Below are 17241 nucleotides of genomic sequence, written 5' to 3' on the forward strand. Positions count from 1 at the left end.
AAAAACTACAAAGTAGAAACACTAAAACAAAGAAACTAACAACCTAACATGCTCAGAATTGAAAACACAAAGAAAACCTAAGCTTAAATAAACATATTAGAACACATAGACTCAAATAAAAACATATATGAACAAAGATGAGTTAGTAAACTTAGAACTCAAAGATCAAGACTAGAAAATGTCTCAATCAAACAAAATTTGATTTAAGGATGTCTTGTGAAAAACTCCCTCTTTGATTCACTATTATCTAGTGAATCTTATGTGTTTTACCACCAGAATTCATCCTCCTTGAAAATGTACAATTTATAGCTTTAGATAGTCAAAAAATAGGGGTTTGGAGCAGCTCCTAGACAATGTGGAATTCGTTCCAAACCAAGTTTTAATGCAGAAAACCTTTCCTTTCATAGTTTTTAGAACCCTAGCATACGCATGCATGCACGTGTATGCATACGCATGCATGAAGCATGTGCACAGGTTTTCAACCCATCCCACAACAAAAACCCAAGCATTTACGAGTCTAAAAACATATCTAAATGAAAGATCAATGAAAAAGTTGAAAATGAGGAAAAATTGAAAAACTCACCAATCTAGCCCTTGCACTCTTCGAGTGATGATCTTGTGGCCTGTAGATTAGTGGAGGAGGCTCATTCAATCTTACAGCCCCATTCCAGCAGGTGAGGTTAAACACATCACCAGAAATCACATAGGAGGTTTTCTTGGTTTTGGACTTAGGTGCTATTAGAGAAGATGAGAGAGGTAGAGGGTTTTTGTACAGATAAAAAGGAAGCTGAAGAGGTAGAGAAAATGCGAAGAGATGAAGAAGATAAAGAGGAATAAGAAGAAAAATAAAAAGAAACGGTTGGTAATCATTGAAGAAAAATGAAGAGGCGGGAAGGTATGGTAACTAAACTACATGTAGTTTAGGCCTGCTACTAAACTACGTGTAGTTTAACCAAAAAAAAAAAAAGAATATCCCCTGTGAACTCCCAGAAGCTAGGAAATGCAAAGTAAAATTGAAAATTCATTCAAAAATGGCAGAAATACCCTCAATTGGGTAGAAGACACAAGGACTCTCAAAGCGTCCCTAGTGAATTGAAAGGATCAAGAAAATCCCTCAGTGGATTGGAAATCACTAGTGAAACTCCCTCGTGAGTTAAGACTATCAAACAAAACCCCCAGCAAATTATAAAATACACAATTTTTTCCAAGTATCATGGAGGACTCCCTCGAGGATTTAAGGCACAAAGGCAACTCCCTCAAGGGCTATGAAGAAATGAATTTCCCCCATAAACTTGAGGAAACTCTCCTGTGAGTGGAATCAACATCAGTTCCCCAATGAGTCGTGTAGACTACATACCATCAGAGGCTTCCTCGTAACTCAAAATCACCAAGACAGCTCCCCCGTGGGCCATTAACACACTCTTCAACAAGTCATTCTCCCCAATAGATCACACATCAAGGACTTCCTTGTGTGTTAGAACTACCAAGGTCACTTGTACACATATCCTCTAAGAATTAAATATGCAAGCACAGATCCCATACAAGTCTGAAAAGAAGAATACAAAACTTGTGCATATATCCTCTAAGAATTGAATATGCAGGCATAGATTCCATACAAGTTAGAAAAAAAAAATAATACAAAACTTGTGCACATGTCCTCTGGGAATTGAATATGCAAGCACAAATCCCATACAAGTCAAAAGAGAAGAAAGCCAGAATTTGTGCACATATCCCACGAGAATTGAATATGTAGGCACGATAGAAGAGGTAGAGATAGAGATAAAGACCAAGGTCACCATGAGGCAAGAGCCTCACTAGGGTAGGTAGTGATGGAGATTGAAGACAAGTATTACCCAGAGGTGCAAGCCACCCGATGAAGTTTGAGGCAAGAGCCCTAGATGGACACCACAAATATACATCCTTTTAAGCTCTTGAGAGCACCTTGTTTGTTTGGTTGATGGTTATGGCCGTTGGCCATAGTTGTTTTTCTTTTTTAGTGACTCTAGGATAATGAGTCACTTGCCTTTTGCTTGCAATTGGCAAAACAGGTTCTGGGATAATAACTCTATCGTTGCTCGTTTCGTGAGTAACAAAGGTGGGATTTTAGACATATGAATCACATGTAACTCTGTGAAGTTGCACCCTACCCCATGTATGCGTGTTGTTTGCCATGTGTGTGGGTTGGGCCAGAGCCGTACATCAAAACAAAATGCTTTGTCTCTTATTCTTTTGATTCCATTAGCAGAGCTTAGGAATCAAAAGAGGAGCATCTATAGACACCGCACTTTGTACCTCTTACGACTCAGGCCCCCGTTCCCTAATGATGTTGACATTCTAAAGCCCAAGGTTGGTTTAGGGCCCAATCACATTGAAATTTACTTGAGGAAAGAATTTTAGGAAAATATAACTCTTTTTATGAATAAAATAAGCTATTTTTGGAAAAAAAAAAAAAAAACCACAGAAACATTAGGGCATGTGTACGCATTCACACATATGCACACATGTGCTCAAACTCTGCATACGCATGCATACACATACAAAGGCATGCATATGCATGTTAGGGTTCTAGAAACTATGAAATGTTAGTTTTTTGCATTATAGTTTGGGTTTCAGAATGAATCCCATATCGTTTGGGAGTCATTCCAAACCCCCATTTTTAAACTATAAAATGCCATATATAGTAGCTTGTCAAAAGACACAAAAAAATCCTAAGGGAAAAAATCAAATTCACTAGAAATAGTGAATCAAAGGGAGTTTTTCACAAAACATCCTCAAGTCAATTTTTTTTTTTTTTTTATTGAGGCATTTTCTGGCCTTGATCCTGGAGTTTTAAGATTACTAATCATTTCCTTGTTTGATTATGAATAGATTTGACTGAGGTGAACAGTCAAAATCAAGCTAAGGAGCTTTATGTTTTAAGGTATATGTTCTAAGTCATTTTCTTTTCTTTTCTTGCTTTTCTTGCTTTAATCTTTTCATTCTCCTTGTTTTTCTTGTTTAGTTATGTTGTAAGATATTTGTTTAGTTTAGGTTTTCTTTATTTCATTTTTTTAAGCATGTTATTTTGTTAGTTTTAAGTTCCTATTTTGTTGTGTTCTTGTTTTATGGGTTAGGGTTTAAGGCGTGTATGCGCACATATGCTTATTGCATGTGCACGCATACTCGACGTATGTGTACACATACAACTGGGTTGCATATGCAGATCCTATGTATGCGCACACATACTTATGCCCAAAAACCCTAATCTGACCCTTTTGCCCTTGTTTCTTTATTCTGTTTACATAGTATGCTTCTGTCTTGATCTAGTTATGATTTTGAGTCTCTGCTTCCATGTTTTGTTTGTTGTTTGTCCTTTATATGTTAGATTAGGGTTTTCTTGCTTTGATATACCATGAACTTGCATATGATATGACCATGCATTGATGCATAGGTGCTGTGGTGTATTGAGGTAAGTCATGTATCCATATGAACATGCATTTGTGTGGGAATATGTCTTTGATGATTGTTTAGATACCCAATACATGCTCGTTTGATGACGTGTCTATGTTTTTGTCTTGAGGATGATATATGCTTATTTGTTTGCTACCTTGGATGTGTTTTGATTTGAGATGCACGATAGATGTATGCTAGGCTTTTGGTATGATATGCATGATAGATGTATGCTAGGGTTTGGGGATGAAATGTCATGTTGTTTGTTTAGATGTATGCTCATATGTGTGTGTGAGTCTAGAATAACAATGGTGAATATGCCTTTAATAAGATTAAGACATAAGACACAATGAGTGGAAGTCGACCCATGGGTCGGGTAGGGTTGGGTGCCTAACACCTTCCCATCTCCGTACCTAAACTCCAGACACGTGCTCTGATTGTAAGATCAGTCATTCCACGAAGGGCGTTATATATATGGTTCCTAGACCTAATCTAGGTGGCGACTCCATCATTTTTCTGCCCTGGTCCACTTGGCCGAGGCGTACTCCCCTCCCACTACGCCCACACATGCAGAGCTCGAGCATGCGTGCGCATGTGCGTGTATGCGTACACATGCCATAGGGTTTCTGTGGTTTTTATTTTCCAAAATTTGTTTTATTCTTCCAAAAAAAAGTTATATTTTCCACAAATACTTTCCTCAAGTCAATTTTCATTTTATCGAGCTTTAAACCAACCTTGGGCTTTAGAATTCTAACATCATTGGGGAACGGGGGCTTGAGTCATAAGGAATACAAAATGCAATATCTACACTGTTGCCATTCAGGGCAATCATATCTGCAAGGCATTGACATGTGCAATAGAACTAGAGTGTGTGTGTGTGTGCGCGCACACGTGCAGGATTAGGATAGTCTAATAGAGGATTCCTTAATAGAATTTCCAATTTGGAACACAATGAGTGGAAGTTAGCCCACAGATTGAGTGAGATTAGGTGCCAAACAACTTCCCATCCCCGGTATCTTAACTCCAGATTTAGAATTCGGATATACAAGGCCTTCTGCAAGGCGCCTAAAGTAGGTTCCTAAACTTAAACTAGGTGGCGACTCTCAAACCCTTTGCCTTCAATCCATTCAACTAAGGTGTACTCCCTAGTACACGCAACATGTAAAGTATGTGAAGGACCCAAGACTGGGGGATGAGCCCACAAGGATGAAACATGCAATTATCTCCAAGTAAAGCCAAAAGAAAAAAATTAATTGTTGTCTCATATAATTTAAACAGTTTAATTTTGTTTATTTAAAATGTTATATACATACTTAAATGTTACATATTAGGTATGATAATAAAATCTGAAAAATTCAAATTATTGAAAATTATTAACTGATTAACGAGAAAATATTCTAAATTGTAATTAAGAAGTTTTTTTTATAAAAATTCTACTCTATCATAATCTAAATATATATATGTGTGTGAAACTCCTTCTAAAGATTTGAACTCTAATCCTTGCCCTCCACACCCCATAAGAACTTAATACTTGTGGAGTGATTATCGCTCCAATGCGTAGTGATAATTATAATTTTTTTTAGCAGGAAGATAATTATAATTAAGAAGTTGAAAGTGTTGATGTTTAATAATAAATAGTAATTACCATCTTTAAAAATAATTACTAAAACATGGAACTAAAATATGGTTTTAAAAAAAATTTGTTGTCATGAATATTAACATACCATGACACAATAAAAAATTATATTGTTGCTAAAAGCATTAAGGTTTAGTGAAGTGGCAGTATTTTTTAATGTATTATATACAAAAAAATGTCTCATGCGTAGTTAACTAGTTATAGAAATATATATTTTTCAGAGTATTTTGTTTTGTATGGTAAACTTGATTCAAAATATATATATTCATACTTGTAGCAAAATTAGCACATTTCTTTGCACAAAGTGTTTGGGGATCTAGAAAAGAGAAATGGTTTGAGTTGCAGGGTCAACATTAATTATCTAAAAAAAAAGTTAGAATATAGGCTTTACAAATTGATGTTTAACTTTTTTATTAAAAAAACTTAAAAATTTATCTAGGTACTTCCGGAAAACGGAGAATGATACTCTCCTCTCACATTCATAGTGGAGTCTATTAATTAAATTTATAATAGAGACCAACATAAATATGAGAGGAGAGAGTACTATTTCACTAGACTCTAGGAGTACCTACGAATTTTCCCTTTGCAACCATGCAAAACTATTACAAGTGACCAATTAGAACAATCCTACCAAATAATGGTTAGAAACTTTAAAGTGACTTAAGTATGGAAGACTCAACTTGAATCTTGAAAATATATATATAAGACATGAAAATTTTATTTTAATTGTTATTAATTAAGAGTTATTGGTGAATTCGGATTCAATCTTTATTCATCCATCCTTATGTAAGGACATAATTCATGACAGTCATACATCTGAATTCTGAAATGAATTTCAGCCTGTGAATATAGAGTGGGGAAAGCTAAAGCTTAGGTCTCATACATGCATGGGAAACTCTCTTTAGGACCCTTTTGACCTTAAAGCCTAAAGGTTAAGGACCGAAACCGAACTCTTGGTTCGCTCTTAATTGTGTTGGCCAATTCAATAGTAGGTACTGTCTCTCGAGATGGTTGACCAATTGGAATAAGTTAGGCATCCACTTCAAAATTCATTCTTTCATTGTCATCACCATCCATACGATTTACGTCCTCCGCTCCATAGAAGATCCTTCTCCATTTTGATCCTTCTGAATCTAAGGGCATAAAGATTTTTTTCCTCTCCTTATGGAAGAACATACACACCGATATGATGACAGCTATTAATGAAGCAATCCCTGCAATGAGGAAAAGGCCCCCAAAGCTGGCAAGGTTGAGATTGTTATTATTAGAAGAACCCTGGGTGCTGGAGTAGTTTTGACAATTGTTCTGTTCTCCTAGCCATTTATTTTCAATGTCATTCATTTTCTTTCCTTCGGTTACAGTTAAGACTGCTCTTGAAACATCGGCTACTAGAGGGGATCCTCTTGGAAAGACCTATAAGTTATCAAAAATTAAGTAAGGAGTAATAATAGTTACTCACTGTACACAGCCACATGGACTGAAACTATGTTTTTAAAATATGATTTCAAAATGGAGTATGTACAAAGTGTATATAAGATTTTTCCTTAAATATTTCCACATGAGAGAGAGAGAGAGAGAGAGAGAGAGAGAGAGCTTACAAAGCCAAACCCATCAGTTTAATATTTTGTCAGAACCATGGTATATTTGGAGGAATATTGAGCTAAGTTTCATGTAAGGGGTTTCATCAAAAGCAGTGGCAATACCACCATTTGCGCTTCCTTTCGATAACAGCTCATGACATTGTTGGGCGGAGTTATATTCCTTGAGTTTTGAATTGTAATATTTCGACCCTTATAAGATTTTCAAAACGAAAGAACCATTTTGATAACCAACAGATTCCCCATTCTTAATTAGTTAATCGATATCAGTAACAGTTGGTAGTAGTTGTTGAGCTATTAAGAGGGACCACAAATTTGCAGTGTAACTTTGAGTGAGTGTGATCACCACAAAACCTAGTTGTGTTACTAGTCATCACTGGTTCCCCCGTGACTTAAATTAGCTCAAATTAAGAAAGAACGTGATTGATTAATTATACATATTTACAACTCATCCAAAATTCATGGTATTTACTTGTTTTTGAGGCTTGATTTAATGGACAGTCTTAGAAAATAGTTTAGAAACAAGTTTAACATGTAGAAAATGATCGTATTCATTTGAAATTGATTAATTTTATGGTAAGTATTTAACATCACATAATTAAAAATTTAAGTGATATGACAATTTGTATTTTGTTAAATTAAGAAATAAACTTTTAACCGTGAAATAGACTTCCTCCACCCTCTATTTCGAGTGAAATAGAGAGGATCATGTTATATGTACAAGAGGTACATAGTCATTGCATTGTGGTTATAATACCTTTTGTTTAGAATTTTGTAAGGTTGAAATTTATCAACCATTTTGTTGGCTTTATTTCGTACCAATTTGCTTGTAATTCAGCACTTAGAAACCCTATATTTAGATGGGATTCATGTAAGGGTAGTGTGTGAGAAAGTGTGAAGAAATGCTCAAGACTGTGCAGTGAAGCAGGGACTCGCGACTGGATCTCGCGGGTGGCTCGCAGCTTGCAAGTCGCCAGATGATGCACATGAGTGAAGCATGCAGGGAAGACGAACAGTCATGCCAGCTGGAGCACTACAGGACAAAAAGTCCAGTCTGGCCATTCTGTTTGCTTGCAACTTGAACTCGCGACTTAGTCAAATCGCGAGGCCAAGTCGCTAGCCAGCTCTGTTTAGAAAATCCTGACTCTTCGCATTCCATTCTCACTTTAGTATAAATACTCCTTATACCCACGAAATGTAGAGAGCTTCTAGAGAGAATTTTTGAGAGAAAAAACCTAGTGAAAACCAAGATTGATTCATCCACAATCTTTACATAGAGACTCTTCAAATTCCTCTATTCTCTTCCTCTTCATTGTTACATCATTGAGAGGTACATTACCAAAACCTTTTTTCACCATACCCATATCTGTGAGAAATCTGTTTGATGCTTTGGGAAGCAGTTAAGAAGGGACCAATTTCATATTGGTTGATGCTATGAGCTATAGCAGAACTCGGTAAGTTAAAGAAGAAATAGGTTTGGCGCAACCTCGTTGGAGTAGGAGCTTGAAGGGCTTAGGTACACTAGGTAGATTAGGCTTGGAGGGTCTTCTGTTGTCCATGTATCCCAACTACATTCTTTAGTGAATTATTGACCGATTGAAGGGCGGCAGATAGATTTTACTCCGAGGGCTTCGGTTTCCTCTTCGATAACACATCACTGTGTTGTCCTTGTGTTTGCATCTCTCTTCCCTTAATCTTTGCCATTTAATTTCTGTTGTGGATGTGTTTTTATTTGGTCTAGATTGTTTATCAATTCTGTGTTAAGCTTAAGTTCATATTCCACACATTAATTGTTTGATATTAAGCTTGAATTGGTAATTTGTTAATTTGGGTCTAAACGTTCATAGTGTTGTACACACTATTTTGAACTTTCAAATTTAAACATTGAAATTAGAAGATGGAGTACGTACGGTGTGAAAAAACCATGGTTAAGAAGGAAATCCACAAGCTTGTACCAATCTGTTTAGAGGGAATCCCACGAAATTCCCTATGTATTCGGTGTTCAAGAAACCTTATCACAAACCCAATGAAAACAAAGTAGAAACCAGTTGTCAGCCAAAGGTCTGTAGTCAAAGGCTTCAAGAACTCCCATGCATTTTTCTTTTGGTTGTCTTTGTTTGGCACAACCATTGGTACACTGGATTCTGTGTATGGTAATGTAAATCAACATGTATAGACCTTATTGCTTCAATAGTTACATCGCCCACCACAGCATTGTAGTTCTGCATATCATAATCTATATATAAAGCTTAGAGAAAATACAATTAGATTTTAATTGGATTTTCAATTTTGCGCCACGTGTTTCATTTATTTTTTAATTTTTTGCCAAATAAATTATTGAGTGTAAAATTCGAAAAGTCCAAATCCAATTAGATTCTAAATTAGATTTTAATTGAAGTTTAGTTTTCCGCTCTGTGTCCATCTAAGTTTTTATTTTTGTGGCAAGTGAATGATTAGGTACAAAAATCAAAAACTCTAAAACCAATTAAATTCTAAATCTAATTAAATTCTAAATCACACACACACACACACACACACACACAAACACACACACATATATATGTTAGGTTTTAGATCCTTGAAAACTAGATTGTTTAACCTAATTAATTAACCAAGTGAATACTTAGGTTTATTATTCAGATCTAGGTTAATACAATAAAGTCATATTATGTAAAGTAGCGGAAAATAAATAACACAATGATATGATCACCCAAGAAAACCAAACCGGTAAAAAACTTGGGGAGAATTTAACCTAAGTATCCTTAAGGTAAAAACAAATTCACTATGAAAGAATTGAAGTTTGTACAATAAAACTTAGACCACTAACATTCTATTACTACCTCGACTAGAAAACTTATTACCACGACCCCATGATAGCTTCGAGTCCATGGACTACTTCTTTCTTAGGCCTTTGTAACACAAGCACTCACACTTGTGACTTTGAGACTCCACTCAAAGGTTTAGCAACACAAACTCTCCTGTTTGTGACTCCAAGACCACCCTTGAAGGTTTAGATCATCAGCTATTGTTGATCTTCATGCAGCAACTTTAGATCTACTGCTTCTAAATATATGAGAGTGATATCTGATAGTGACTTTGATAGAGGAATGCACAAAATCTTTTAGATCTCACAAGAGCACCTCCAAAGTCATAATAAAATGTGCCTAGGGTTTCCTTTATTTTCTAGAAGAAGTAAATCTGAAACCCTAATCCTTTTTGGGCTTGAACTACTGTTAGGCCGAACTTAAATTCTGCAAACCCCGTATTTCGACCAATCAAAAGACACGCTCAATCAATCGAACCAGACAATTTCTAAACTCTTCTTTCTGCAGCTTGTATATTCTTGAATCTTGACTTGTATCACATTAAGCATTGTCTAATAATACCTATAGACTTTAGGATCTATATCTAGACAAGTTTGTGTTCACAGTTTGCCAATTGTTCTAAACTTTTAGAATCTAACAATATATAATGAGAAACCATTACATATTTTAAAATTTTATGGTTTAAAAAAAGTATAAACTAATACCATGTATAATTTGAACTTCTTCTTAAAAAATATATAATTTGAACCATATAATTATAATTATTTTTAATTGTACCTATGTATATGCATGGGTTACACACTAGTTATATATATGCAACATAAGAGTCCAAATTAAATTCTAAGTGCACTCCAATTTTTTACAAAATATCCTTTTAATTGAGGTATAATTTGATACCAAGTGTATTTAGATTTTCAATTTACTTTAATTTCATGCCAAGTGTTCTTTCAAATTAGACTATAATTTTATTTTAATTATATTTAAATGAAAACTTATCCTCTAAACTTAGAAAATATAAAAAACTTAATTGGAATTTATTATACTATTATATAATATTATGAATGTTTACAACTTATAATTTATTAGGTAATCATGTTATATGTGTGTGCATGGTTGTCAAAATTGTAATCTAGATCGTAAGATCACATGATTTTACGATCCCGCCTTACTAAAATGTTTAGGATCGCACTAAGATTGTAAAAATGGTAGGATCGTGTAGGATTGTATAGGATCATAGGATTGTATGGGATCCTACCGATCCTACCAAAAACAAAAAATTTTGGTTTTTTTATGGGATAAATTTTTTGCTTTAATGAAGCTTTAAGGGTTTTTATTTTTTCATGTTGTGATGGTATGATTTTTTATTTTATTTTTATAAAATTATGTTAACCTAAGCAAATGTTTTCTAGTTTCTAGTTCACTTGTTATCAAAATGAATGGATGCTTCATCATTTTTAAATGAAGAATTTGATGTTGGCTTTACTGCCTTTTAAGTTATAATGTTGTTCAATTTGTTTGATCAATATACCACTTTGTGTTCTAATATTACTAAAGCATTTTTTATATATAATTTTATCAATTATGCTTGTATTTGTATATTGATTGATTAATTGATTTTTTTGAGCATGCTCTTTAATTGTTGTTGAGTGGTATAACTTGAATAGTTGAGTGTGAAATTGTATCTTGATGTCTTTTATAGCTATAGTATACAAATATATAATGTCTACATAAATGATGAAATGGATGATGATGATTAGAACTTTAGGACGGTGGTTATAAGAACCTTAGAATGAGAATAATTAAATGTTCACTTCATCTTAATAGTCATCTTGCTTTTGGATTTCATATTGTAGTTAGCTAGTTTCCATTTGCTAAATTATTTTGAATTTCAAACTTGGAATTTAGAACTTGGAAAATATTTTCCATATGTTTTGATAAATATTTTGGTATTTAGTTGCTAATTAAACATTTATTGAACTTTTCAGACACATTGGGTTAAAACTTAAATATATTTATTTCGTTAATATAAACTTAACGATGTATGACATGCAAATTACATCATATGATGGAAATCTTAGTTTTTTTTATGGATGAATTTATAATTTACATGATTATTCAACATACAATGGATATATGTGGTTATTTTTTATTGTGTCCTTGCATATTCATATGCATGTTTTTTTTTTTTTTGAGATATGCAAGTTATAAGCTAGTTAAAATTTATATTCAATTCAGTGAATAATTTGAGCACTTCTATATTCATCAACCAAAAAAAAAATTAGGCACTTCTATGTTTATTGTCGGACCGTGAGTTGTACCATTCCACTTCAAAACTAATTGGTGATGAGGAAGACATACTCAAATCTTTATGGTATTCAACATCATGCCACACAGGCCTGTTTTTAGAGTGGTTCTAGGGAGTCAAATTGTGGTCTCCCCAACAATCCCTCCCTCACAATGACACTCTCGTGACTCGAACCCATGACCTTGGCTCTGATACCAATTAATAACTCGGATTTGTGTGAATACACAAGAGCTTGTTTAGACTCCTAATAAAAATTACGGCTAGATTGCTTTTACTCTAACTTATCTAAGTGCAGAATAAGAGTAAGTGAAGCGCAATCACCGAAACTACTCTAGTGCATAAACATGACTAACATACAATAAGAGTAAAGTACAAGAGTAAGGGAAGAGAGATGCAAACACAAGATAACACCGAGACGTGCTATTGAAGAAGAAACCGAAGAACTCGGCAAAAAACCTCTCCGTCGCTCTCCAAACTATAATCGATCCACTAGAGAATAAAGTTGGAGTACACGAATAACAAAAGATCCTCCAAGCCTAGTTTACCCAATGTACTTGAACGCTCCAAGCTCCTGCTACCAACAGAATTCTCGGAGTCATGTCTTCTCTAGTTTTCCGGATCCCGCAATATGCCCGATTGCATTCGCTAAGCCTCACCGGCTTCTTTTGGCAAATCCTCAAAACTTCTCATGCTCCAAAATACTCTCTACACTCTGAATAGGTGTGGATTGTGTTTGGGTACAAATCTCCTCTCAATGTATGACAATAGGAGATTTTTTTCTAAGGATGAGTAGCTCTCTCTATAAAAGATGGGTATGTATGTTATAGAAAACCTATCTATGGTTTTTCTCTTTAAATGGTCTCTCATACTTTTGTGGGTAATGAGGGTATATATAGTATGGGTGAAGGGTAAGAAAGTCATACTTAAAATCCTCCAAGCAAAGAGTTTCGCGAGTATCTCGCGAATTAGCCCTTCTCGCAAGACACTCGCAGAACTGACAGTCTAGCACGACTCTTCAGCTTCCAGCCATATGTTTCTCACATGACTCTTTCATGGGTAAGTTTCTAACGAGACACTCGCAAAATTTACTTGTTTATCCAATACATGCTCAATTCTTCACCAACTTAATACTAAACCCAATATAATAAAAACCCACAAAATACAAAGAACAAAATAAAAGCAATTACAACGCTTTTTGTCATAGAATAAAGCCAACAAAAAACATAGCTGTAAATCACAACTTTACAGTTTCCTATTGAGTCCATTTTGTTAAGTCGAAAATATTATCATTCACATTAATTATTTCAAACGTCGATGACTGTAATTGCCCATTAAACGAGATTAAACTCTCCAGAAAGGCCTCTAAAATTAATAATTGATAATGCTTCACGAAGTTTTGGTCCAGTTTGTGGCATCCCAAAATTTTCAAGACAGGCTGAGTTGTTGCGAGTATCTGAATTGTCAAATCCAAAGATTGTTGTCCCAATCATCTCAACTGCAATGGCTAGAGCCCAAGCAGTGTCATAAGCCCATAGTAAAAAAACAGTTAAATCAGCATTCTCAATAGTTTGATAGTCTCGAATAAATTTCTCAAGCTCTTCTGTCTTTGGAACATAGGTCTTTACACCTAATACCCCTTCCATAGATTCAAGAACTGAAGGATCTACCGAACTCAGGAAATTAGTTATCCCATCAGTCATGATCCAAACATAGCCTTTGCTCATCATTCCAATCTCTTTTGCCTTGGTGAAAAGCTGGGAACCAAGTTCAGCTGACATGTCGACAATGAAGACCCTTGTTCTCATTGTCATCAATTGTGAAGCTCTTCACCAATTTCATCATTTGAGGCCAATTCCCGAATGACACTATGGTAGGGGACACGGGTATCAACTATCAATGTCTTCCATTGCACCAATCGAGAAGGGTATTATTCCTCCTCGTACTCATTGTCTATGTAGATCGGCACTACTTCTCTCCATGCAAAGGCTTGGACAATTGCACTAATGGCTTTCACTTGAGATGAGTCACTTTGAGCAATACGAAAAAAGTAAGGTCTCCGAGAGGAAGTGAGAGAAGGGCTTGTAGCTAAAAATGAAATAATCGGTACTTGAGCTCTGGCTTCTAGATCAATCACGAAGTTTGCCTGCATTGAATTTTCTGGCTCTATAATGGCTTGTACATGTACATTTTTTATCAGGTCCTGAGCTGCGTAGGGACAATGACAAAACTCAAAATGGTTAGGAGCTTAAATTTTGTAAAGTAATTATTAAGTACTCTTATAATACAGTGACATAATGAACTCTTCTCTTACATTTATGATAAACTCTATTAATTAAATTCATGATAAGATCTACTAAGAATATGGGAAAAAAGAACACGATGTCATCTTATTCCAAGAGTACTTAATAATTTACCAAATTTGGTAAACATCTAATCCACTTCATGCAAAATTTTCTATTGGGTTCTTAACAAACAACTAAAATTTAAGTCTTTGTGTGTGTATGTGCAAAGGTTGAAATTTTATATATGAGAAAAATTCCATGATACTCTCGAACTTTGGGGTAATGGTCATTATATCATTCGAACTTTTACTTTAATCAATTTACTTCTTTAATTTCACATATGCCAAATTACATTATACTTTTGTTTGTCTACCATTAAATTGACTAGCGACACACATGGACACTTAAAAACCATTTAGTCTACTGTTTTCAACTTTTCAACCAATTGAGAGGAGTGAGAGAGCAACTAGGGTTCATTTGAGAGAGAGGATCTCTCAATCAAATCGCCATTGGTATCGCCATTCATGGGCCTGACATGCCGTTGGACTACAAGTGCATCAGTTTTACAATCCTATATTTCATGTTCAAAAGCTTATTGGTTTTGGGTATAGTTGTGTGAGGTTTTGAGTTACAATTTGAAAAGAAAAAAAAGCAAAACATAGATCTGGGTTCAATAATATATATGGTTGACCTGCTCCTTGATTCTTCTTCTTATTTTCAAGATTCCATATATCAGGTTTACCTGGCCGTTACTTAGAGCATTCAAAACACTTAAAAACCTCATTACATCAAAAGTGCCAAAAGTTAAAATTTTTAATATCTAGCTACAGGAAACTACCAAAACCTCATTACATCAAAAATATCAAAAGTCTAAATTTTTATCATCTTGTTACAGTAAACTGCTATCTTTGATTAATATACATATTTAATTGATTTCTCTTTTGATAAGTTTGTACCATGCATGTGAATTCCTTGAAATGTTGAAATAATTTCTAACATTTCATGTTTGTTTATAAATCACACAAGGAAATTCACATGCGGGTGGGAATCATTCTCACTCAATCTCATTTTTATAGGAATATGCGAAGTCCCTTAAGTGTGTATCTACATTCCCATCCAAAGGAAAAAAAATATATAAATAATTTAAAAATAAGCTTTGGTACACAAATCCTTTTCACCTAAATGTCCATTTCAAATAACCCACATCAACTAACTCAAGCATCTAATCCTATCAAACTGTTAAAAAACCCATTACACCCCAGCCCAAAACCCAAGCTTAATTAACTTAAAACTCTTTTCTTTTCTTTTCTTTTCTTTTTTCTTTGAGAAACAATTGACTCAAACTCTAGAAGATCTTAATCCTCCTAACCGCAAATCAGTTTAGAGATAGAAATCCTCCTAACCGCAAATCAGTTTGGGCTTCTAGCTCCAGAAGAGAATGATTTAAAATATAAGAAAAAGTTATCACTTTTAGTATGATCATCTTGTTAGTACAGCTCCAGGAGAGAGAGAGAGAGAGAACATGCAGCAGCTGCTTCAACAACACCGCTGGTGGAGTCCCTAGTTTGAAGGACCAACCTAGCCTAGAAGTAATCTTTATAAGCATAGAACTCTGAGAGGGCCATGTTGATGCAACTCAACCCCATTTTCCTGACCCATGTATCATTATCAAGAAGGACACCCACATTTATTAGGATTACTACGTTTCGTGCCATGGCCACGAAAACAAGAGAAATAAATAAGAAGGATAGAGAAAAAGCAACTCTACTGGAGATCATGATCTTGGGTATGTTTGAATCTCTTAGAAGATTTGAGGTTCTTGGTCTTAACGTCAAAGGAACTATGCTGTTTATAATATATTGCAGGAATTGGAAGCACGAAGAACAGCAACCGTATACTTGTAGAAGACATACACTCCAACAGATCAATTACTATTAAAAGCAACCAATTTTTAAATTATTATTAATAGAAATGCTTCTGCTACAATGGGGATCAGGAATTTCCATGCCCTCCACAGGAGGAAGAATACAAGTAAAACACAAAAAGGAAAATTAATAAATAATAAGAGAGAGAGAGAGAGAGAGAGAGAGAGAGAGAGAGAGAGAATAACAAAACTGGTTGAGAATTTGTACTCACGAAATGGTAGGTGTTTAGCAAAACAGCTTCAGTTTTGATGTAAAAAAAAATTAAAACTAGTTTAAAATTGTAATGGTTGTATTTTATCTAATTTGTCTAGAATCATATCAGAAATAATTTTAATTAGCTTTCAGTTCATAAAAAAAAAAAAAAAATGAAACTAATCTTTGGTGGGAATATGCATGTGGAAAAAACACTAAAATTTAAAGTTTTGGTTTTCAACTTTCAAGGGAATATAATTAAAAGAGTTAGGTTTTTATGAGGAAATGTTTCTAATTAATCTCATTTTAGATAAGTGTTTTTTAATGAAAAATTTAAAAACTTAGAACAATTAGTTGGTTAAAAAAAATACACACACAACTATTTACTATTTAGTTATGAGAATTTGTAAGGATATAAATAAAATAAAATAAAAAATTCTCACAACACAATACTTATGTACTGTTTTGAGTTGTGATAGGGCTTAATATAATTTATTTTACTTTATTTAAACCTAGAATAGATTGACATTTAGGTAGGTTGTTGTGAAAATATTACGAAACTTTATTGTGTCCGTAAAAGAACAATTTAGTTATAGAGAAATGATATGTCCACAACATTTTTACAACAAATCCTAAGTGGCAAGTTGTTACTGGTTGTTATTGTTGGGACAAAAAAGTAATCTTAGTGTTAGATTCAAATTTGAACCTATAACAACTAACCATTTATGATTTGTTGTAAAATTGTTGTAAAAATGTTGTGGACGTAGTACCTCTCTTTAGTTATATGTTGTCATTGATTAATCTGGTTTTGTGATTTTCCATGCACCCCAAACTCTTGATGCGGCAAAGGCAAATTGAAGCTTTACAATAAAAATTTTGGTTGTCAAAGGCAAATATGAACTAGAACAAAACTTTCCTATTTGTAGAGGAGACTTGGTAAACTTTTAGAAATTTCTATTTTGAAATTGGGTAAACTTTTAGGAAAATTTTTTTTTTCTTTTAATATTTTGTTTATATCCTGAGTATTGTTTGCAAGTATTGGAGATTGC

The 17241-nt window shown here is 34.2% G+C and overlaps 2 pseudogenes; both read right to left on the minus strand.

Annotated features, from left to right (window-relative positions):
- Nucleotides 1-6094: 6094 nt before the first annotated feature.
- On the minus strand, nt 6095-8891 carry LOC142629631 (glutamate receptor 2.8-like; annotated as a pseudogene).
- A 4154-nt stretch (nt 8892-13045) lies between these two features.
- Nucleotides 13046-15790, minus strand: LOC142629661 (glutamate receptor 2.3-like; annotated as a pseudogene).
- Between the last annotated feature and the right edge of the window lie 1451 nt (nt 15791-17241).

The sequence above is a fragment of the Castanea sativa genome, chromosome 1 (genome assembly GCF_040712315.1).
Source record: "Castanea sativa cultivar Marrone di Chiusa Pesio chromosome 1, ASM4071231v1".
Lineage (NCBI taxonomy): Eukaryota > Viridiplantae > Streptophyta > Magnoliopsida > Fagales > Fagaceae > Castanea > Castanea sativa.